The sequence below is a fragment of the Salvelinus alpinus genome, chromosome 26 (genome assembly GCF_045679555.1).
Source record: "Salvelinus alpinus chromosome 26, SLU_Salpinus.1, whole genome shotgun sequence".
Taxonomy (NCBI): Eukaryota; Metazoa; Chordata; class Actinopteri; order Salmoniformes; family Salmonidae; genus Salvelinus; species Salvelinus alpinus.
In genome coordinates, this window is record NC_092111.1 from 32,348,723 (window position 1) to 32,373,160 (window position 24,438).

Consider the following 24,438-nt stretch of genomic DNA (forward strand, 5'->3'; position numbering starts at 1 on the left):
AGTGGGAATCTCAACATACTGTAGCAGTGGGAATCTCAACATACTGTAGCAGTGGGAATCTCAACATACTGTAGCAGTGGGAATCTCAACATACTGTAGCAGTTGGAATCTCAACATACTGTAGCAGTTGGAATCTCAACATACTGTAGCAGTTGGAATCTTAACATACTGTAGCAGTTGGAATCTTAACATACTGTAGCAGTTGGAATCTTAACATACTGTAGCAGTTGGAATCTTAACATACTGTAGCAGTTGGAATCTTAACGTACTAGGAGTTGGAATCTTAATGTACCGTAAATAAATAAATATATATATATACACAGTATATATATATACACAGTTGAAGTCGGAAGTTTACATACACCTTAGCTAAACACATTTAAACTCAGTTTTTCATAATTCCTGACATTTAATCTTGGTCAAATTTCCCTGTCTTAGGTCAGTTAGGATCACCACTATATTTTAAGAACGTGAAATGTCAGAATAATAGTAGAGAGAATGATTTATTTCAGCTTTTATTTCTTTCATCACGTTCCCAGTGGGTCAGAAGTCTACATACACTCAGTTAGTATTTGGTTGCATTGCCTTTAAATTGTTTAACTTGGGTCAAACGTTTCAAGTAGCCTTCCACAAGCTTCCCACAATAAGTTGGGTGAATTTTGGCCCATTCCTCCTAACAGAGCTGGTGTAACTGAGTCAGGTTTTTAGGCCTCCTTGCTCGTACACGCTTTTTCAGTTCTGTCCACAAATTTTCTATAGGATTGAGGTCAGGGCTTTATGATGGCCACTCCAATACCTTGACTTTGTTGTACTTAAGCCATTTTGCCACAACTTTGGAAGTATGCTTGGGTCATTGTCCATTTGGAAGACCCATTTGCGACCAAGCTTTAACTTCCTGACTGATGTCTTTACATGTTGCTTCAATATAACCACAATTTACCTGCCTCATGATGCCATCTATTTTGTGAAGTGCACCAGTCCCTCCTGCAGCAAAGCACCCCCACAACATGATGCTGCCACTCCCGTTCACAGTTGGGATGGTGTTCTTCGGCTTGCAAGCGTTCCCCTTTTTCCTCCAAACATGAAAACAAGTTTTAATGACTCCAACCTAAGTGTATGTAAACTTCTGACTTCAACTGTATATACACACACACAAAATAAAAATATCGATCTATACATATATATTTATAAAAAATATATATTTTATTTTGTATTTTTTGCAGACCCCCTGCAGTACGACCCCAGGTTGAGTATAAACTGCTCTAAACCCATTACTTTAAGCATGGGCTATAACTGAATATGAATCCTTTGTATATCGGTGTCTGACCTTACAATCTACAGTATCTACTCAAATCTCCCTATGACAGAAGCAGGCATGAGTCCAGGATGCTCTGCCATGACAAATGGGATTCAGGGATTCATGACGATCTGAATTTCCTCCTAGAGCTTCATCTGAACTCAGCCTCCTGTTGTTTGACCTTTAGAGAACCCGTGTACATGCATTCTAGTGGCATGACTCTTACCTCCAGCATCTCACTGAGTCTAACATCAGTCCTTCGCTGTAAAACAACAAGGAGAACAGTTAAGCATGACCATCACTATCAAGACCCAAAACAAACGTTGAAACTCAATTACAAAATAAGTGTAACATTCCACAACTAAATTGTTTGTTGCAGGTCAATATCCTGTTGATATCTATGTGTCTGTATGAGGATTTAAAGCAACATGGTGACTTGGATAGTTACCAGGGTCTTGATGGTCCTCAGTGGCTTCAGTAGCCCTGTGAGCAGCTGTCTCCTCCTCTGATTGGCTAGGAGCCCCAGGCTGGCCTCAGTGAAGTCCTGCTTGGAAACACTCAGCTGCCTGGAACCAGGAAGTGACAGACATTTACAATGCTGGCACAGTTCTGTTAAGAGTAATCTCAACATGAATCACAACACTGACTGACTCAATATCAAAGTCAAGTTAGCGTGCACTGATTTCATATTGTACATGCAAACAGTGGGAATGAAATTGACTGTGTCATTTAATACATGCTAACAGGAATTTTCAACTCAATAGTCCATTGTGGAAGAACAACAGCTTTAAGAGGGAGTGTGGGTCACATCAGAACGCTTACCTCCTAGCGTTGGCGCAGATTACTGCAGCCAGCTGTAGGTTGGTTTGTAATGATGTCACCCTCTCTAACTCCTGTGGAAAACAAGAGATCCATTCACACTGAGCGACCAATCACAAGTCACACAACAACACAAGTTACACTTTATTTAACAGTCCACTCTTCACATGGTAAAATGTTACGGTACAGAAGAGTTGAATGCTAGCTGGAATAAGACTGTGTATAATAAAGGGTTACTGTAACAGCCCACACAGTTGGGCTGACATTAAATTGTCTCTCATCCACTCCAGTTTCCTGTGAGCCCTATCTTTCACTAATGGGGTGAAACAGGGAGAGAATGATTCCCCTACACAAAGTATGAAATGTTCTTCTGTTCCTCCAGAGTACCCCACTGAATGAAAGAAACAAATGGAAGGATTATGTAATGGAATGAGGAAATTAGTGGTTTGGTTTTACTTGGAAAAGGCTGAACCAACAACGACCTCTCAAAGAACGAACATGCCCTCAGCTACCGGCGGATTCACAGATCTTTTTTGAAAAGCCAGCTGTCATCGCCTTGAGGTGGGAGCTCACGCCAACTGACCTTATCTCAGGGTGGAAGTGGAGTCGTCGACCGACCCCTATACAGAGGTAGCATTCAGAGGAAGACATACCACTGTCACGTTAAAAACAACTATTTGGTGAGGGAATACGAGGTGGAAAATTGATTCAGAACGGTAGATAAAAAGAGAAACAGAGAGCGGGCTCTTATGTCAGAACAGATGTCTAAACAAACAAACCCATTCAAACTAGATGGAGAATGGCCTCCTGACCGGCTTGATCAGTTGACATTAGGGTGCAATGTCAACCTTTATCCTATCATAATCATGTAAGCATAAAACATTGTTATATACAATGCTATCGCCTTCTATTAGCCAACCCAAAAAACTCAGCTAAAACAACAGTTGGGCTATAGCGCGAAATCGAATGCAACTGGACGAACCATGATGAAAGATAATGTTGTTGAAAGCCTGGACGAATCATGATGAAAGATAATGTTGTTGAAAGCCTGGACGAATCATGATGAAAGATAATGTTGTTGAAAGCCTGGACGAATCATGATGAAAGATAATGTTGTTGAAAGCCTGGACGAATCATGATGAAAGATAATGTTGTTGAAAGCCTGGACAAATCATGATGAAAAATAATGTTGTTGAAAGCCTGGACGAATCATGATGAAAGATAATGTTGTTGAAAGCCTGGACGAATCAATGAATCATGATGAAAGATAATGTTGTTGAAAGCCTGGACAAATCATGATGAAAAATAATGTGTGTGTGTGTGTGTGTGTGTGTGTGTGTGTGTGTGTGTGTGTGTGTGTGTGTGTGTGTGTGTGTGTGTGTGTGTGTGTGTGTGTGTGTGTGTGTGTGTGTGTGTGTGTGTGTGTGTGTGTGTGTGTGTGTGTGTGTGTGTGTGTGTGTTGCGCTGTGATCGAGCAGTGAGTCTTACCGTAGTGACATCATGGGCTGGAAAGAAGCAGTCCACCATCTTAATAACTGGATAATAATTGCTTTACTTGCCTCATAAAGTCATAGAACATTTGTATCTATCATAAAGCTGTGATTGAGAATTGCCTAGGCTGTATAGACTTTCATTCTTGTTATTTTTGACAACACCTTGGTAGGATAAAATTATTTGGGAAATAATCGACTGTTGCTAACTGTAAGTTATTTTAAAGCTAATGACAGGCCAATAGGAGGAATGAGAACAGGTTATTGGCCATTTGGTTTTCAACCTCGTTTGGAAGGATTTTCCTGGCCTGCAGGGATCATTTCTTTCTTAATAAACTTAAACTTGTAATTTGATCCATCTCCACTCTGTCTGGCCTATATTCCTCTACTGCATTCAGTATCACATATTTATTGAAAAGGCTATATCAAATAGGAATAGGCACATAAATTACTCAGAAAGTCACTTCTGTGCTACCCTGCTGCGTACTGCCCTTCTGCCCTGCTGTGTGCTGCCCTGCTGTGTGCTGCGAGACTCCGTTCTTTACTGCGGGGCGCCAGTGAAGTTCAAGTAGGCTAAACCATCGTCTGTCACATCACGATGTTGTCACTATCGACGATGGCTGTCAATCATCGCCGATAGACAATGCTATCGTAATATCGTCCAACCCTAGTTAACATCAAACAAGTCACAAACAACTCCTTGTTTAAGGGCATGGACAATGCTGCTAACCTCATGAAGTAAGGCCTACTACGACATGCAAGTGGACACGACTCAGGCTGTACCCAAACTAACCTCTCCAACTGAATGACGCCATCAAACATCCTCCAGATCCGTGTTGCCAGCAGAATCAGTCTCTGAGGCCGACTAAAGACTTCCTTTTCCACCCATTCTGTCTGTATACCGCAAATCAGCTTACTACTACTATATATACAGATCATATATGATGAGCAATAGAGTCGCAACCTTGCCTGAAGTTGAACAGTATGAATGTAGCTAGTATCTTTCGAGCAACATAAACAACATGCATTAGTAATGCACCTTGGACGTGCCCTTGTCTGAATGGCGGAGTGGTCTCGTGGCGCCCCTGCGTTGTCACTGAGTCCAGCAGAAGGGACAATAAGGTTCTGAATTTAGAACTGGAAAAAAGACACATGCCCTACACAGACTCACAGCATTAGTGAGACCGACCAGCAAGCCAAGTTCTCTCTAATACCCGGACCAGTGGCCCTAAATCCGATTGTAAAACCTGAAGCTAACTACAGCTCTTGGGTCTCACCTGCACCCCAATGGCAGCCAAGGTTAAGGCCTTAAATCCAGTGAATCATCAGAATCAGGATATTTAAAAAAAACATTTGTCATGCTACGAAGTTTTCAGTGGTATCATTTGAGCCTGTGAAAGAAGCAGTGTATGTGGGACGCAGGCTAAATACAGAGAAACACCAGAAACTTCAGCATATCACACACACAGTGTTCTCCCCATAACAAGACGGGCACTGCGCCACATTATGGACTTGGCTGCTCCCTTTTTACACACACACACGCACACACACGCACGCACGCACGCACACGCACACAGTGATTTACTTTAATTGCTCTTCCATGGCCCTCATACCTATGGTCCCTGTTCTGTTGACCATTGAAAAATGAAATTGCTATGATAATTCTAGAAAAAAATAAGTTAAAATATATATTTTTTTATTAAATTCGCACTTAATTTGTTGTCATTTAAGGTTTTAGATTGCAGGAAATGGCAGTTAAAGGCATAAAAAAATGCACAAATCTCTAACTCATTGTTGGGGCAGAGCTGCCCTCCGGGCCACCCCCACCACTAACTCGTCAGCACCACCTTGTTAGAGAATCCTGGAGAGAACCTTGCACGCACACACCTATGCTTCCTGACTGAGCAAATAGCATCTGTTAGTGAAGTGCAGGTTGACTCATAACCGAAGTCCCCGCGGTTATATCTGCAGGGCGGGAGGCTTTAGGGTCATTAAATATTGTGTGGATGAGTGGCAGGTGGGTTTAATAAAGAGAAAACAATGCCTTGAAAAATCCATAAATGTAGCATTCTTGTGCAATTTATATCTATAGGCAAAATGGAGGTATTTCTTTCATTGTTTTATGCTAACCGGCATTAGTGCGTAAGCCTAAGCTTTAGGGCCTAACTGTACGCCTGCCAATTAGCATACACGCCAATCACCATCTGTCTCCCACCTTAGGAGCATCCTTTTGGTAATGCAGAGGGAGGAGGAGGAGGAGGCAGAGGGAGGAGGAGGTAGAGGCAGGAGGAGGAGGTAGAGGCAGAGGGAGGAGGAGGTAGAGGGAGGAGGAGGTAGAGGCAGAGGGAGGAGGAAGGACGAGGCAGAGGGAGGAGGTAGAGGCAGAGGGAGGAGGAAGGACGAGGCAGAGGGAGGAGGAGGAGGTAGAGGGAGGAGGAGGTAGAGGGAGGAGGAGGAAGGACGAGGCAGAGGGAGGAGGTAGAGGCAGAGGGAGGAGGAGGTAGAGGGAGGAGGAGGAAGGACGAGGCAGAGGGAGGAGGTAGAGGGAGGAGGAGGTAGAGGCAGAGGGAGGAGGAGGAAGGACGAGGCAGAGGGAGGAGGTAGAGGCAGAGGGAGGAGGAGGTAGAGGCAGAGGGAGGAGGAGGAAGGACGAGGCAGAGGGAGGAGGAGGAAGGACGAGGCAGAGGGAGGAGGAGGAAGGACGAGGCAGAGGGAGGAGGAGGAAGGACGAGGCAGAGGGAGGAGGAGGAAGGACGAGGCAGAGGGAGGAGGAGGTAGAGGCAGAGGGAGGAGGTAGAGGCAGAGGGAGGAGGTAGAGGCAGAGGGAGGAGGAGGAGGAGGAGGTAGAGGCAGAGGGAGGAGGAGGTAGAGGCAGAGGGAGGAGGAGGAAGAAGAAAAAAGACAATAAGAGAAAAGAGAAAAGCTGTGAAATGGAGAGTTGAACATAAAGAGAATGGAGGGCCAGAAAAATCATGTTTGGCAACGATTTAGCGAATGGGTAAAAGAGGATGACGCAGTGAATATTGCCGCTGTACAAATTTTACAGTCACAAGATGGGGACTTCAAATAGGCCTATGGAATGTCAAGAGAGCCTACTGTTCAGATGGGTTAAGTGGAAACTGAAATCTGGACACTGACTGTAGGTATATAACCTCCCACATAACCTTAATATTAACTCCTGCATTTCTTTCAGTGAAATGATATACCAGATGTACATTTTGCCTCGGGAACAAGAGTGGAAAAATATGATTTCTTTCTTTGAGCATCTTGAGAGAATGTGATGGTGCAGTTAGGAACCGTCTGTAAAGGTGCTATCTTTATCAGCCTCATAAAAGCTGATAGATGCATATTTTGTGTGGTTGAAATACTAAGACGAACAGAAATATTATCAGAAACAGGTTGGGTCATTTTCACAGCTTTCCATTTCTTCACAACTGGTCAAACTGAAGTCATTTGGACATTTTGCATAGAAAGTCTTTCCCTTTTTTAGAGTTTTCCCAGGCCCCTAAACACCTTTCCTCCCGAGCATTCAATTCATTATTCTGGTGAGCAAGGCTTTATTTAGTCTTCTAGGGCAACAAGCAACGACAGAAGAGAAGCTACATGAACTCAGCAAAAAAATAAACGTCCTCTCACTGTCAACTGCATTTATTTTCAGCAAACTTAACATGTGTAAATATTTGTATGAACATAACAACAGACATAAACTGAACAAGTTCCACAGACATGTGACTAACAGAAATAGAATAATGTGTCCCTGAACAAAGGGGGGGGGTCAAAATCAAAAGTAAGAGTCAGTATCTGGCGTGGCCACCAGCTGCACTAAGTACTGCAGTGCACCTCCTCCTCATGGACTGCATCAGATCTGTCAGTTCTTGCTGTGAGATGTTACCCCACTCTTCCACCAAGGCACCTGCAAGTTCACAGACATTTCTGCGGGGAATGGCCCTAGCCCTCACCCTCCGATCCAACAGGTCCCAGAAATGCTCAATGGGATTGAGAACGTTCTCCGGGCACTTCGCTGGCCATGGCAGAACACTGACATTCCTGTCTTGCTGGAAATCACGCACAGAAAGAGCAGTATGGCTGGTGACATTGTCATGCTGGAGGGTCATGTCAGGATAAGCCTGCACGAAGGGTACCACATGAGGGAGGAGGATGTCTTCCCTGTAACACACAACGTTGAGATTGCCTGCAATGACAACAAGCTCAGTCCGATGATGCTGTGACACAACGCCCCAGACCATGACGAACCCTCCACCTCCAAATCGATCCCGCTCCAGAGTACAGGCCTCGGTGTAACGCTCATTCCTTCGATGATAAACGCGAATCCGACCATCACCCCCGGTGAGACAAAACCGCGACTCGTCAGTGAAGAGCACTTCTTGCCAGTCCTGTCTGGTCCAGTGACGGTGGGTTTGTGCCCATAGGCGACGTTGTTGCCGGTGATGTCTGGTGAGGACCTGCCTTACAACAGGCCTACGAGCCCTCAGTCCAGCCTCTCTCAGCCAATTGCGGACAGTCTGAGCACTGATGGAGAGATTGTGCGTTCCTGGTGTAACTCGGCAGTTGTTATTGCCATCCTGTACCTGTCCCGCAGGTGTGATGTTCGGATGAACCGATCCTGTGCAGCTGTTGTTACATATGGTCTGCCACTGCGAGGACGATCAGCTGTCCGTCCTGTCTCCCTGTAGCGCTGTCTTTGGCGTCTCACAGTACGGACATTGCAATTTATTGCTCTGGCCACATCTGCAGTCCTCGTGCCTCCTTGCAGCATGCCTACGGCACGTTCATGCAGATGAGCAGGGACCCTGGGCATCTTTCTTTTGGTGTTTTTCAGAGTCAGTAGAAAGGCCTCTTTAGTGTCCTAAGTTTTCATAACTGTGACCTTAATTGCCGACCGTCTGTAAGCTGTTAGTGTCTTAACGACCGTTCCACAGGTGCATGTTCATTAATTGTTTATGGTTCATTGAACAAGCATGGGAAACAGTGTTTAAACCCTTTACAATGAAGATCTGTGAAGTTATTAGAATTATCTTTTAAAGACAGAGTCCTGAAAAAGGGACGTTTCTTTTTTGCTGAATTTATATGTAATTATAGACAAGTTGACTAACAAATAGCCTACTAAAATGTCAGAAATTATAAGCAGAAACATCTCTAAATTAGGCCCCAAAATAATCCTGCACCCCCTGTCCAGAAATCTTTCCGCCATCTCTGACTGTGGCCTGTAGTGTATTTAATATATTTGTAGATTAGGGTCGGGTGCGGGCCACTCCATTCTCCAATCTCCCAACCAAGGAGAAGGGCAAGAGATCACGTTTAATTGATAGTTCCAAGTAGCTAGCCACTCAATTCACCTGCTCCAAATGGCACCAACAGGGGACATAAAGCACTAATGGGATTTTTAATGGTGGGTAAGTGCTCGCACAGAAAAATTATCAAATAACCGTCCAAGTCCATTTCATTCCCTTGGCAGCATAGTATTACCTGACAACGTATTGGAGGGCAATTCATTAGGAAGCAGGCTCTGACTCTGGAACCAATCTCTTTTTCCCTGACAGTCTCTCTCTCAGACATTGGCTAGTTTGGCCACTCAATTATAGGGCTTCTGTTTTAAATTGGACGATAAGCATCCCAGCAGGGCAGCCTCCATACCAATCAAAAAGGCAGTAACTGCTAATTTGGTTGAAAATTAGTTAGTCATTTTTCCTACATTAAATACATGCTTAATCATTTGGACAAATATCCTGCCTCTATTGTATTGTGTTTTGGAGAAAATGGGGATCATAATTAGCAGTAACTGCAAAACGTTACTGTGAAACCAAGGTAAATGGCAGTAACTGAACTTACTGCCTTTTAGCTTGGTTTCAACCTGCCCTTGGCTGCAGTTACTGCCTTTTACCTTGGTATCATATCATATTCTGATAGTGATACAATCAAACGTGAATGCCAGCTACAGACACATTGCTAATCTAGGGACACAACATCATGGCACAGAATTCCCGGGGGGAAATTATGGTTGAACTTGCTCTGAAATGCCGAAACCCAGACACTGGTAAGAACAAGCTAAGCTAGCTAATGAGCATAGACTAACAATGCTGCCTGCTACCATAAGAGGAGATCACCAATTGATACTAACTCCAATCTATTAGCCATATAATGATTTATCATTACATGAATGCGGGAAAAAATTGTTTTGCCAAAATGACTTTCACCAATCCCTGTGGCCTAGATGATTATAGTATCTGTGCGGATCAAAATTGCCATGTGAGGGTGCATTAGGACTGTACAACCACATCAATACTAGGTTTTCTTCCAGTCAATGTCCGTCCATGCAATCTAAATAAGCATTAGGGCTATTAAGAGTGCTATTCTTATTATCTTAATATTAGATTTGAAAATAAAGATGCAAATTTAAGAGCCTTTTTGAGAGCAGGTATGAAATGAATAGATGAACTGACTTATGACAGTGAAAATGATCATGACAATGTTTGCACAAGATAAAATCAACATTGATTATATCCTATATGATAGAACATTATCGAACTGAAAAGGATTATGATCATAAGTTTGCACACCACAAAATGTCAGTATTAATTATCATCTATGACAGAATAGAATCATTAGGATGCAAGTCCCTGTGTATTGGCTCTTTTTAATTTAGTGTGAATGTGAGGAGTGATATGGAAGAGCACTGAAGTTTTACTTAAAAATAAAATGAAAAATGTTACTTAAAAATGAAATGTAATTATTCAGTATTTTATCAATTGTAGCTAGATGTCATTTATGTCCTCTTATGAATGTGAAAATGTAAATGTTTAAAATACTTAAAGTTGTTATTTGTTCAAAATTGTCTAATAAAAAATGTATACAAAAAAGAATTTAATTTGCAATCTCATGGTAATTTTGTGTAATTAGTATGACCCTACGTTATACTTCTATCATGCTCCAATACATAATTATACTGTATATTACAAGATAGGTCATCATTTAATGTAACTCAAACAAATTACAGTGCTGCTTTTCACATTTATTCTTATAACAAGACATGGGCTACTTGTCAAACACAGCATGTAATGTGACTGACGCAGAACCTACGTCTCCATGTAAATGCAACTGGTATCTTAGTGGAAGACACACACAGGATGCCGTTTCAACTCTGTTACACTGTCAGTAATTACACTGCTCTTTTATTAATAGCATAAATTAGAATTATAGTAAACTAACCAATTAAAATGGCAGATGGCAGCTCTTTGCTTTGGTATTACCCTGCAATTTATAATATATCATGCCTAGGAAGAAGGCAGTAACTGCTGTTTAAGGGTCAAAGGTTGTGTCAGAAGTCAGGGTTAACATGAATTTAAAAAAATTACTCATAGTAAGACAACAGATCACTTTATCGCCAATGTTCTTCGTATAATTAATTTGTCTGGACAATTATATAACATTTGAAGCCAATTTTCCTCAGTTCCACACTATAAGCAGTTACTGCCTTTTTGCTTGGAAGGGCAGTTTTTGCTATCCATCAAGCTGTAGGAGGGAGAAATTACATGGCAATCAATCTCACGGTAGCCTGAGACGTAAACTGACACTTCCATAGGATCCCTTTTCTCCCCTCCAACATCACACTGTTGATTCAGTACTTACTGGGGAGGATGAGACATGACACATCACGGGTGAATGGCCTGGCAGTTCCTGTCATGGTAAATGTGGCTCCTGCTGTATCGGTGTGACTGCAGGTGTCCGGGATGACGGCCTAACCACCGCCCTGACTTTTGCGTCTCCCTCCAAACCAAATCAAATTGTAAGTCACATGCGCCGATTACTACAAGTGTAGACTTTACCGTGCAATGCTGACTTACAAGCCCATTTCCAACAATGCAGTTAAAAAGTAAGAAAATTAACAAATAGATAAGAAGAAAATAGTAACACAATAAAATATCAAAATAAAATAACAATAACGAGGCTAAATACAGGCTATAAACAAGGAGTACTGGTACCGAGACAGTGTACTGGGGTACGAGGTACATGTACTATGTACATGTACAGTTCCTTCTGAAAGTATCCATACCCCTTGACTTATTCCACATTTTGATGTGTTACAGCCTGAATTCAAAATGGATTCAATAGCTTTTTCCCCCTCACCCATCTACACACAATAGCCCATAATGACAAAGTGAAAAGATGTTTTTAAATGTTTATGCAAATGCATTGAAAATGAAAAATAGAGATATCTGATTTATATAAGTATTCACACACCTGACTCAATACATGTTAGAATCACCTTTGGTAGCGATTACAGCTATGTGTCTTTCTGGGTAAGTCTCTAAGTGTCACGCCCTGACCTTAGTTCCTTTGTTATGTCTCTATTTTGGCGTGAGTTGGGGTGGGCATTCTATGTTTTTGTTCTATGTTTTATATTTCTATGTGTTTGGCCAACTGTGGTTCTCAATCAGAGGCTGCTGTCTATCGTTGTCTCTGATTGAGAACCATACTTAGGTAGCCTCATCCCACCTGTGTTTTGTGGGTAGTTGTTTTCTGTTTTGTGTGTCTGCACCAGCCAGAACTGTTTCGGTCGTTATCTTTGTTATTTCAGTGTTCATTTAATAAATATGGACACGTACCACGCTGCACCTTGGTCCTCTCCTTCCAACAGCCGTTACAGAACTACCCACCACCAACGGACCAAGCAGCGTGGAAAAAAGGAGGAATGGACATGGGAGGACATTCTGGACAGGAAGGGATCCTACACATGGGAGGAGATCCTGGCTGGAAGTTATCGCCTTCCATGGGAACAGGTGGAGGCAGCCAGGAGAGCGGAGGCAGCAGGAGAAGGGAACCAGCGGTACAAGAGAACTCGGCTGGCAAGGAAGCCCGAGAGGCAGCCCCCAAAACATTTTTTGGGGGGGGCACACGGGGAGTGTGGCGGAGTCAGGTTGGAGACCTTTCTTACCGGGCGAGCATGTGACTGGTCAGGCCCCGTGCTATGGGGTGATGCGCACTGTGTCTCGGCCGAGCATCCATAGGCCGGTGTGCTCGGTGCCAGCGTCCCGCATTTGCCGGGTGGAAGCTGGCATCCAGCCAGAACGGGTGGGGCCAGATCTGCGCTCGAGACCGCCAGTGCGCCTCCACGGCCCAGTGTATCCGGTGCCTCGGCCAAGGACAAGGCCTCCTGCATGTCTCCCCAGCCTGGTGAGTCCTGTGCCTGCGCCGAGAATTAACCCTCCTATATGTCTCCCCAGCTTGGTGAGTCCTGTGCCTTCTCCCAGAGCCAGGCCTCCTGTGTGTCTCTCCACTCCAGAGTCTCCCTCCTGTCCGGAGCTGCCAGAGTCTCCCTCCTGTCCGGAGCTGCCAGAGTCTCCCTCCTGTCCGGAGCTGCCAGAGTCTCCCTCCTGTCCGGAGCTGGCCAGAGTCTCCCTCCTGTCCGGAGCTGGCCAGAGTCTCCCTCCTGTCCGGAGCTGGCCAGAGTCTCCCTCCTGTCCGGAGCTGGCCAGAGTCTCCCTCCTGTCCGGAGCTGCCAGAGTCTCTCTCCTGTCCAGAGCTGCCAGAGTCTCCCTCCTGTCCGGGGCCCGCTAGCGAGGGTCCTCGCTCTAGAGTCGCCACCTAAGTGGGCCAAGCCAGAGGTGGAGCGGGGTCTACGTCCCGCACCAGAGCCACCACCGCGGTGAAATGCCCACCCAGACCCTCCCCTATAGGTTCAGGTTTTGTGGCTGGAGTCCGCACCTTTGGGGGGGGGGGGGGGTACTGTCATGCCACGTCTCTATTTTGGTTTGGTCAGGGCGTGAGTTGGGGTGGGCATTCTATGTTTTTGTTCTATGTTTTATATTTCTATGTGTTTGGCCGAGTGTGGTTCTCAATCAGAGGCAGTTATCTATCGTTGTCTCTGATTGAGAACCATACTTAGGTAGCCTCATCCCACCTGTGTTTTGTGGGTAGTTGTTTGTTTTGTGTGTCTGCACCAGCCAGAACTGTTTCGGTCGTTATCTTTGTTATTTCAGTGTTCATTTAATAAATATGGACACGTACCACGCTGCACCTTGGTCCTCTCCTTCCAACAGCCGTTACACTAAGAGCGTTCCACACCTGGATTGTACAATATTTGCACATTATTATTTTTAAATTCTTCAAGCTCTGTCAAGTTGGTTGTTGATCATTGCTAGACAGCCATTTCCTAGTCTTGACAAAGATTTTCCAGACAATTTAAGTTAAACTGTAACTTGGGGCTGCAACTCAATACTAGGAAGGTGTTCCTAATGTTTTGTATACTCAGTGTATATAGCCATACAAATTATACACTGAGTATACCAAACTTTAGGAACACCTTCCTAATATTGAGTTACACTTAGCCCTCAGAAAAGCCTAAATTCATTGGGGCATGGACTCTACAAGGGGTCGAAAGCATTCCACAGGGATACTGACCCAAAACGACTCCAATGCTTCCCACAGTTGTGTCAAGTTGACTGGATGTCCTTTGGGTGGTGGCCCATTCTTGATACACACAGGAAACTGTTGAGCTTGAAAAACCCAGCATCATTGCAGTTCTTGACACAAACCGTTGCGCCTGGCACTTACTATCATACCCCATTCAAAAATATTTAGTCTTGCCCATTCACCCTCTGAATGGCAAACATACACAATCCATGTCAAGGCTTAAAAATCCTTCTTTAACCTGTATCCTCCCTTTCATCTACACTGATTGAAGTGGATTTAACATGTGACATCAATAAGGGATCTTTCACCTGAATAGTGTACAGTGTCATGGAAAGAGCAGGTGTTCTTAATGTTTTGTATACTCAGTGTATATAATGCATACTGTAGATGCATGTGTTAGTCAAACACTAGTATTGATGCGATGTTACATGATAGGATGAAAATCCATAGTTCATGATGGGATAATAGCTCAAGCTCAATATATGATGCCTATCAATAATATACACTGAGTATAGTAATGATGCATAATTTATAGCCAAACATTTTGTGCTTATTAATGCTGAGACCAAGGTCTCTTTCACAGATGAGCCCTGTATATACACATCAATATAGGCCTAAATATAAACATTTACATCAACACACAAAAAGCAAAACACAAATCATAGAAAACAAACACATTCGTCAGTAAAAAATGTCCTCAATCAGCCTTGTGATTTGCCCTAGAGGCACCAATTCATCCAACTCTAGAGAGCCTTGGAGATCATTCCACAAGTAAGAGGTACAACAGATCAATACACAAATCAACAGGAAGTACAACATATTCCCAGTGGAGAACTCAGTGGAGAACAAAGGGATCTCCAGAGTAAGCCATCTCTGAGACCGGTCTGGTATCTCAAGTTAACAATGAAGTCAGGTACGGCGGAAGTTTATGCAGAGGGGCTTTACAAACAAAAAGAGTGCAATGCATCGATCTACGAGACTTCAAGAGGGCCAGCCTACTTTCTGATACAGAATGCAGTGATGTGTACTGAACCTATCTTCATTAATAAAGAATAGTGCTCTATGATGACAAACTGCGTCCAACGGCTTAAATACAGCGGCAGTGTCACGCCCTGACCATAGATTGCTTTGTATGTTTCTATGTTTTGTTTGGTCAGCGTGTGATGAGGGTGGGCATTCTATGTTGTATGTCTAGGTTGTATTTTTCTATGTGTTTGGCCTAGTATGGTTCTCAATCAGAGGCAGGTGTCTGTCGTTGTCTCTGATTGGGAGCCACATTTAGGTAGCCTGTTTTTCATTTGTGTTTTGTGGGTGGTTGTTTCCTGTGTCTGTATTTGTTACCATACGGGTCTGTTTCAATTTTCGTTTGTTCTTTCACGGTGTTAGTTTTGTATTTTTGTAGTGTTCAGTTGTATTATTAAAATGGACACTTACCACGCTGCACATTGGTCCGACATTTCATACTCCTCTTCAGACGAGGAGGAAAACCGTTACAGGCAGCTGCATTCATATACACCAGGTATTCCCAAACTGGGGTACATGCAATGCCGTCAAGGGGAATGCCAAATAAAATATGATTTGACTTTTTTTTTAAACTAAAAAACATTTGGTTTACAGTTTTTTTCCCTTCACAGGGAAAAAGTAGCCTCATTTCACTTCCAAAAACGTAATTAATTATTCCTGCAGCCGCAGATATGGCTGGGACAATGTTGGGGGGAAAGGCCCAAAAAACTATACAGACAATGCCTTCATCAAACAACACTCTTTCATGACGCATCAGTGACATGGCAGGAGATGTTTTGAAACAATTACTACTTCGTATACAAGCCAGTGAATTATATGAGTTACAGCTGGATGAGTCAGACGTGGCGGGCCTGGCACAGCTCCTGGTATATGGCGGTTACATTTATGGGGGTCAATTAGGGAAAACATCCTCTTCTGCAAACCACTGGAAACCAGGACAACAGGAGAGGATATTATTAAAGTACTGGACAGCTTTGTGACATCAAATGGACTTTGGTGGTCAAGATGTGTTGGTATCTGTACTGATGGCACAAAAGCCATGACAGGGAGACATAGTGGAGTGGTAATGCGTGTGCAAGCAGTTGCTCACGATGCTACTTGGGAACACTGCAGCATCCACCGAGAGGCTCTTGCTGCCAATGGAATGCCTGACAGCTTGAAAGACGTTTTGGACACTACAGTGAAAATGGTTAACTTTGTTAAAGTTTCACACACAACTGACCTATCTGGGAGATGTTTTTTCTCGCATAAATGATCTCAATACAGGATTACAGGGACTCTCCGCAACTATATTCAATGTGCGGGACAAAATTCGAGGCTATGATTAAGAAGTTGGAGCTCTTTTCTGTCTGCATTAACAAGGACAACACACAGGTCTTTCCATCATTGTATGATTTTGTGGGTGCAAATGAACTCAAGCTTACAGACAATGTCAAATGTGATATAGTGAAGCACCCGAGTGAGCTGGGTGCGCAATTACGTAGGTACTATCCTGAAACGGATGACACAAACTGGATTCGTTATCCCTTTCATGCCCTGCCTCCAGTCCACTTACCGATATCTGAACAAGAGAGCCTCATTGAAATTGCAACAAGCGGCTCTGTGAAAATTGAATTTAATCAGAAGCCACAACCAGATTTCTGGATAGGGCTGCACTCAGAGTTTCTCGCTCTGTTAAGACACCGATGCCCTTTGCAACCACGTACCTATGTGAGAGTGGATTCTCGGCGCTCACTAGCATGAAAACTAAATACAGGCACAGACTGTGTGTTGAAAATGATTTAAGACTGAGACTCTCTCCAATACAACTGTCACGCCCTAACCATAGAGAACCATTGTTACTCTATGGTATAGTAGGTCAGGGCGTGACTATGGGGTGATTTAGTATATGTATGTCTATGTTGTATTCTAGTTTATTATTTCTATGTGGGTATTTCTAGGTTGGTGTGCTTGATATGGTTCCCAATTAGAGGCAGCTGGTAATCGTTGTCTCTAATTGGGGATCATATTTAAGTAGCATTTTTCCACCTGTGTTTTATGGGATATTGTTTTGAGTTAGTGCACGTAGCACCTCTGTAGTCACGGTTCGTTGTTAGTTTATTGTTTAGTTTTGCTAAATTTCACTTTCTAATAAATTATGTGGAACATCCGCTGCGCCTTGGTCCGATAATTATTCCAGCGAACATGACAACAACATTGCAGAGTTATGTGCATCCTTTCAAGCACACCCTTCTCATTAACCTGTGGTGAGTTATTCACCATTTTTGATGAACAAATAAGGTTCTACATGTAAGATGGCTAAATAAAGAGCAAAATTATCGATGATTATATTATTATTTTTACCCTGGTCCTATAAGAGCTCTTTGTCACGTCCCACGAGCCGGGTTGTGACAAAAACTCAGACTCATTCTTATGTTTAATAAATGTATTGCTTAGTGTGTGTGTGTGTGGCAGGCTTACGATGGCAAAACACAACATTTGAGAGTGCGCTGACCCTGGTGCTAGATGGGGTACGCAGCTGGAGTTTGAATGTTTGAAGGGGTACGGGACTATAAACAATATCCCCATAGTCTAAAACCTGTATGAATGTCGACTGAATGATTTGTTTTCTGCTGTTTAATGAACGGTATAAACTATTCCTATAGAAGAAGCCAATTTTTATTCTTAATTTCTTAACTCATCAATACGCTTTTTGAAAGATAGCTCAATCCAGATGCCCAGATATTGATAAGCAGGGATACAATCAAAGAGGGCAGCAACCAATGTATATATGCATAAATCATCAGATACATTTTTACGTGACATGGAGAATAACATTCTTGGTTTTACCTGCATTAAGTACCAATTTGGGCTGTGGTGGTCACGAAATATCGCCAGCCGGTGATTGACAAGCAAATAACTGTCGGTCTCACGGTAATTGACCGTTAATTAACAATAACACATTTATCATCTCCTGGCTTCCACACATAGTCTACAAGCCATTTTTAAAAATCTAATAAATCCATGTATTTTTAATACATTGGAAGGCTGCATGATGCGACTCTAATGATGATTTGAAAAAAGTTGCTTGAAAGGTTGGTTGTAGACACTCCAATAGTCTCTCATTCACAATTTGACAAGCACTTGATAATGCCTCGAATTTCACAACGGCATCCCATTCGTGGCCGAAATGCACCCTAAAAAAATCCATGCCTTTTAAGGCCCGGAGTGCTGCTTTGTGCCCTTCTCCCGGAGTGTGCTGCACAATCCTAAGCGTCTCAATCACACGGCTCTCTGTCACGTGATCAGGTCTTTCTCACAGGCTACAAGTTAAGACAGACACATCGGGGACACAACTGCACGCGTCCTTATCCAATTCCGAGGTGCAAATTGAAAATATTGAATGAACTGTCCACATTCACTTTTGGTCAGCCAACAAGTTGAGTAGGCCTAACGAACAGCACTAGCCTATGTCAATCTACCCCCGTAGTACAAAAGTCAACCTATTATATTGTGTGTGAGAAATAAATATTCCAAATATAGTCTGGGACAGTTGTGGGATGTGATAGATCCCAAATGAATACAACCACTAGCATCAAAAAACATGTTTAATGCAATGTGGCTGATGCAACAGATCAGAACGTTTAGTTTAAAATGTTGATAAACTATTAAGATATTTATTCACATTATAAGCGCAGCAATGCGCACATGGTAGTAGGTTATATGTGCAAATGTTCCACTAGCGGAAAACACTATAATCAAAAGGGACCGCAAATGCAATTATGCATGTAATGCTTTTACTATAAGGTCCATTTTTATGGTGAAAATTATCTTCCCCAAACTTGAAACTCACACGCTGCTTATATATGCCAGTTAGACTCTAATTAATTTTAAGAAGTTGGCAACTTTAGTTGTGATTCAAACCTTATTGAAATATACATGAGGTGTGTGACTATGAGTAAGACCTTTAAACAGATCAACATTCACAAGGCCGCATGGCCAGACGGATTACCAGGTTGTGTACTCCAAGCATGCGCTGACCAACATTTTCAACCTGTCCCTGACTGAGTCTGTAATACCAACATGTTTCAAGCAGACCACAATAGTCCCTGTGCCCAAGAACACTATGATAACCTGCCTAAATGACTACTGACCCGTAGCACTCACGTCTGTAGCCATGAAATGCTTTGAAAAGCTGGTCATGGCTCACAACACCATTATCCCAGAAACCCTAGACCCACTCCAATTTATATACCGTACCAACAGATCCACAGATGATGCAATCTCTATTGCACTCCACACTGCCCTTTCCCACCTGGAAAAAAGGAACACCTATGTGAGAATGCTGTTCATTGACACAGTTCAGCGTTCAACACCATAGTGCCCTCAAAGCTCATCACTAAGCTAAGGACCCTGTGGCTAAACACCTCCCTCTGCAACTGGATCCTAGACTTCCTGATGGGCCGCCCCCATGTGGTAAGGGTAGGTAACAACACATCCGCCACGCTGATCCTCAACATGTGGGCCCCTCAGGGGTGCATGTTCAGTCCCCTCCTGTACTCCCTGTTCACTCATGACTGCATGGCCAGGCACGACTCCAACACTATCATTAAGTTTGCTAACGACACAAGAACGGTAGGCCTGATCACCGACAATGACGAGACAGCCTATAGGGAGGAGGTCAGAGACCTGGCTGTGTGGGCCAAGGACAACAACCTCTCCCTCAACGTGATCAAGACAAAGGAGATGATTGTGGACTACAGGAAAAGGAGAACTGAGCACGCCCCCATTCTCATTTACGGGGCTGTAGTGGAGCAGGTTGAGAGCTTTAAGTTCCTTGGTGTCCACGTCACCAACAAACTAACATGGTCCAAGTACACCAAGACAGTCATGAAGAGGGCACAACAAAACCTATTCCCCCCTCAGGAGACTGAAAAGTTTTGGTATAGGTCCTCAGATCCTCAAAAGGTTTTACAGCAGCAACATCGAGAGCATCCTGACGGGTTGCATCACTGCCTGGTATGGCAATGGCTCGGCCTCGACTGCAAGGCACTTCAGAGGTCCTGCCATCCAGGACCTCTATACCAGTCGGTGTCAGAGGAAGGCCTTAAAAATTGTCAGACTCCAGCCACCCTAGTCACAGACTGTTCTCTCTACTACCGCACGGCAAGCGGTACCAGAGCGCCAAGTCTAGGTCCAAGAGACATCTAAACAGCTTCTACCCCCAAGCCATAAGACTCTTGAACAGCTAATCAAATGGCTACCCAGACTATTTGCACCCCCCTCCCCCCCGCTGCTACTCTCTGTTATTATCTATGCACAGTCACTTTAATAACCCTACCTGCATGTACATAATTACCTCGACACCGGTGCCCCCGCACATTACTCTGAACCGGTACCCCCTGTACATTGACTCTGAACCGGTACCCCCTGTACATTGACTCTGAACCGGTACCCCCTGTACATTGACTCTGAACCGGTACCCCCTGTACATTGACTCTGAACCGGTACCCCCTGTACATTGACTCTGAACCGGTACCTCCTGTACACTGACTCTGAACCGGTACCCCCTGTACATTGACTCTGAACCGGTACCCCCTGTACATTGACTCTGAACCGGTACCCCCTGTACATTGACTCTGAACCGGTACCCCCTGTACATTGACTCTGAACCGGTACCCCCTGTAAATTGACTCTGAACCGGTACCCCCTGTACATTGACTCTGAACCGGTACCCCCTGTACATTGACTCTGAACCGGTACCCCCTGTACACTGACTCTGAACCGGTACCCCCTGTACATTGACTCTGAACCGGTACCCCCTGTACATTGACTCTGAACCGGTACCCCCTGTACATTGACTCTGAACCGGTACCCCCTGTACATTGACTCTGAACCGGTACCCCCTGTACATTGACTCTGAACCGGTACCCCCTGTACATTGACTCTGAACCGGTACCCCCTGTACACTGACTCTGAACCGGTACCCCCTGTACACTGACTCTGAACCGGTACCCCCTGTACATTGACTCTGAACCGGTACCCCCTGTACATTGACTCTGAACCGGTACCCCCTGTACACTGACTCTGAACCGGTACCCCCTGTACATTGACTCTGAACCAGTACCTCCTGTACACTGACTCTGAACCCGTACCCCCTGTACATTGACTCTGAACCGGTACCTCCTGTACACTGACTCTGAACCCGTACCCCCTGTACATTGACTCTGAACCGGTACCCCCTGTACATTGACTCTGAACCGGTACCCCCTGTACATTGACTCTGAACCGGTACCCCCTGTACATTGACTCTGAACCGGTACCTCCTGTACATTGACTCTGAACCGGTACCCCCTGTACATTGACTCTGAACCGGTACCCCCTGTACACTGACTCTGAACCGGTACCCCCTGTACACTGACTCTGAACCGGTACCCCCTGTACATTGACTCTGAACCGGTACCCCCTGTACATTGACTCTGAACCGGTACCCCCTGTACATTGACTCTGAACCGGTACCCCCTGTACATTGACTCTGAACCGGTACCCCCTGTACATTGACTCTGAACCGGTACCCCCTGTACACTGACTCTGAACCGGTACCCCCTGTACACTGACTCTGAACCGGTACCTCCTGTACACTGACTCTGAACCGGTACCCCCTGTACATTGACTCTGAACCGGTACCCCCTGTACACTGACTCTGAACCGGTACCTCCTGTACACTGACTCTGAACCCGTACCCCCTGTACATTGACTCTGAACCGGTACCCCCTGTACATTGACTCTGAACCGGTACCTCCTGTACACTGACTCTGAACCCGTACCCCCTGTACATTGACTCTGAACCGGTACCCCCTGTACACTGACTCTGAACCGGTACCCCCTGTACATTGACTCTGAACCGGTACCCCCTGTACATTGACTCTGAACCGGTACCCCCTGTACATTGACTCTGAACCGGTACCCCCTGTACATTGACTCTGAACCGGTACCTCCTGTACACTGACTCTGAACCGGTACCCCCTGTACATTGACTCTGAACCGGTACCCCCTGTACACTGACTCTGAACCGGTACCCCCTGTACATTGACTCTGAACCGGTACCCCCTGTACACTGACTCTGAACCGGTACCCCCTGTACATTGACTCTGAACCGGTACCCCCTGTACATTGACTCTGAACCGGTACCCCCTGTACACTGACTCTGAACCGGTACCCCCTGTACATTGACTCTGAACCGGTACCCCCTGTACACTGACTCTGAACCGGTACCCCCTGTACATTGACTCTGAACCGGTACCCCCTGTACATTGACTCTGAACCGGTACCCCCTGTACATTGACTCTGAACCGGTACTCCCTGTACATTGACTCTGAACCGGTACCCCCTGTACACTGACTCTGAACCGGTACCCCCTGTACATTGACTCTGAACCGGTACCCCCTGTACATAGCCCCTATTGTTATTTACTGCTGTCCCTTAATTACTTTTGGGGGGGGATTTTCTTGAAACTGCATTGTTGGTTAAGGGCTTGTCAGTAAGCAGTTCACTGTAAGGTGAATACCTGTTGTATTCGGAGCATGTGACAAATACAATTTGATTTGATTTGATATGACTCGAACAAGTCGCGCAAAAAAAGGCCTTGTTTCTTATGCTGGGCATCATTCACAAGTGATAATATATCATTCACAAGTGATAGACTAATATTGTCACCCATCAGACTATTCTTGATTTGATATCGTCTTTACATATACTAAATAATATACAGTATGTGTGACATTTGTTTTGATTTAGAATGCATTATCATGCACCTGTCTGGAAACGGGCAGCGGGAAAAAAATACATGTAATCTATGCACTTAAATAGTGAATGGACGGTTTTCCCCGTGGTTTATTTTCATGCCTGCCAGGTAGGCCATACTCCGGTTGTAAAATATGTGCTTAATATTAGCAAAGTTGAGAAATAAATATAGTAGACCTAGCCTATAGTAAACTGATGGGATCCTCCTATTTACTAGCGGGCATCACTCTGTTTTCTCCCACAATTGCATAGCCTATAGAAATGTTGTGCAACATGAGCTCATGGGCTCTCATGAAGTGTTTGATTAGATTTTCAAAGATATTTGCATTGATGTCAGAGTGATTAGAGGGACAATAGAGTGCTGAGTACCAGGCAGTTAGCAAGTTTGTTACTAATGACCAGCAGCAGCATCAGAGCTTGCAGAAGCCTAATTACCGTGACTAAATGGCCACGTGGAATTTGACTGCCTTCATGACTCGTGACCGCCGGTGTGGCGGTAATACGGTCACCGCAACAGCCCTAGTACCAATCAGTTCAACAAAGACGTTATTTCATTAAAGCAGTGAATGCAGCAAGAGAAAGATATGTTGTCACATCCATGTAATTTCCCTGAGCTCGTAGTGCCAGGGCTGTTGGATTAAAGGAGCGCTGATAGAACCGCACAGTATTGATCTGAATCAGACAAACACTGAGAAGCTCAGAGAGGAAATGCACTGTAGAGCATCTCTGGGTGGCTTGATTGGTCTGGGAAGCTAACAAACACTAGTATGTGATGCGAAGTGATTTATTTATAGCGCTTTGTGTTAGGATTGAGAGGTAAAATAAGGGGAACATGCTGGTGGGGTTGAATACTAAATACAATAGTGGGTTGGAGTGAAACCATGCAATCACAAAGGTGATTGCTAAAGTTGATTTGCTTCTGCCCAATCCGATTATATCCCATCCCATCCTCCATGCTTGAGGTAGCTGCTAAAGAGTAGTGTAGCTTCCACTGTATAGGCATACTGTATAGCAGAATGGAGGGGGCAGGTGTGGGTAAAGGAGGAGAGGAGAGGACAGTAAGAGTAATGGCCCACATCTACCTCCTGACCTGCATAGACACACAGGGCTTTCTGTTGAAGCTCAAAACATTGAATGAAATATTTACATCAACTCGATCAATACTTCCATTAAGCCCTAATCAATTGACCATTAACAGGCTGTTCCTCAGAAAATCACAGACTCGGAGCGCTCACTGGTTATGCACACAGACAATACCCTATAAGGGTGATTCCATGCAGTGGAAAATATTTTTGGTATCTCAGATTGTTCTGGCAATTCTCACACAGGAACTTCATTGGGAGGAAGGATGTTTAACATGCTTTTTATAATTGTATCACAAAGTATTTTTAGGCCTTTGTTAGACCTGTATATTCCTCTTGCTGTCAATATACTCCTAATGTGTTCTCTCAAATATGCAGTATGTCTAGATTCTGAAATACACATTTTCAAATTAATTTATTCAACAAAACTACCCTTTTGGATGTAGCTTATTTTTTAGACATATTGTTTGTAACAATATACTCTTCCAGAGTGGGCTCTCTGGTACCTTTAATG

General features: G+C 44.2%; 1 pseudogene; it reads right to left on the reverse strand.

Annotated features, from left to right (window-relative positions):
• The window catches only part of LOC139555197 (syndetin-like), a 174,722-nt pseudogene that overhangs the window by 114,226 nt on the left and 36,058 nt on the right, over positions 1-24,438 (reverse strand).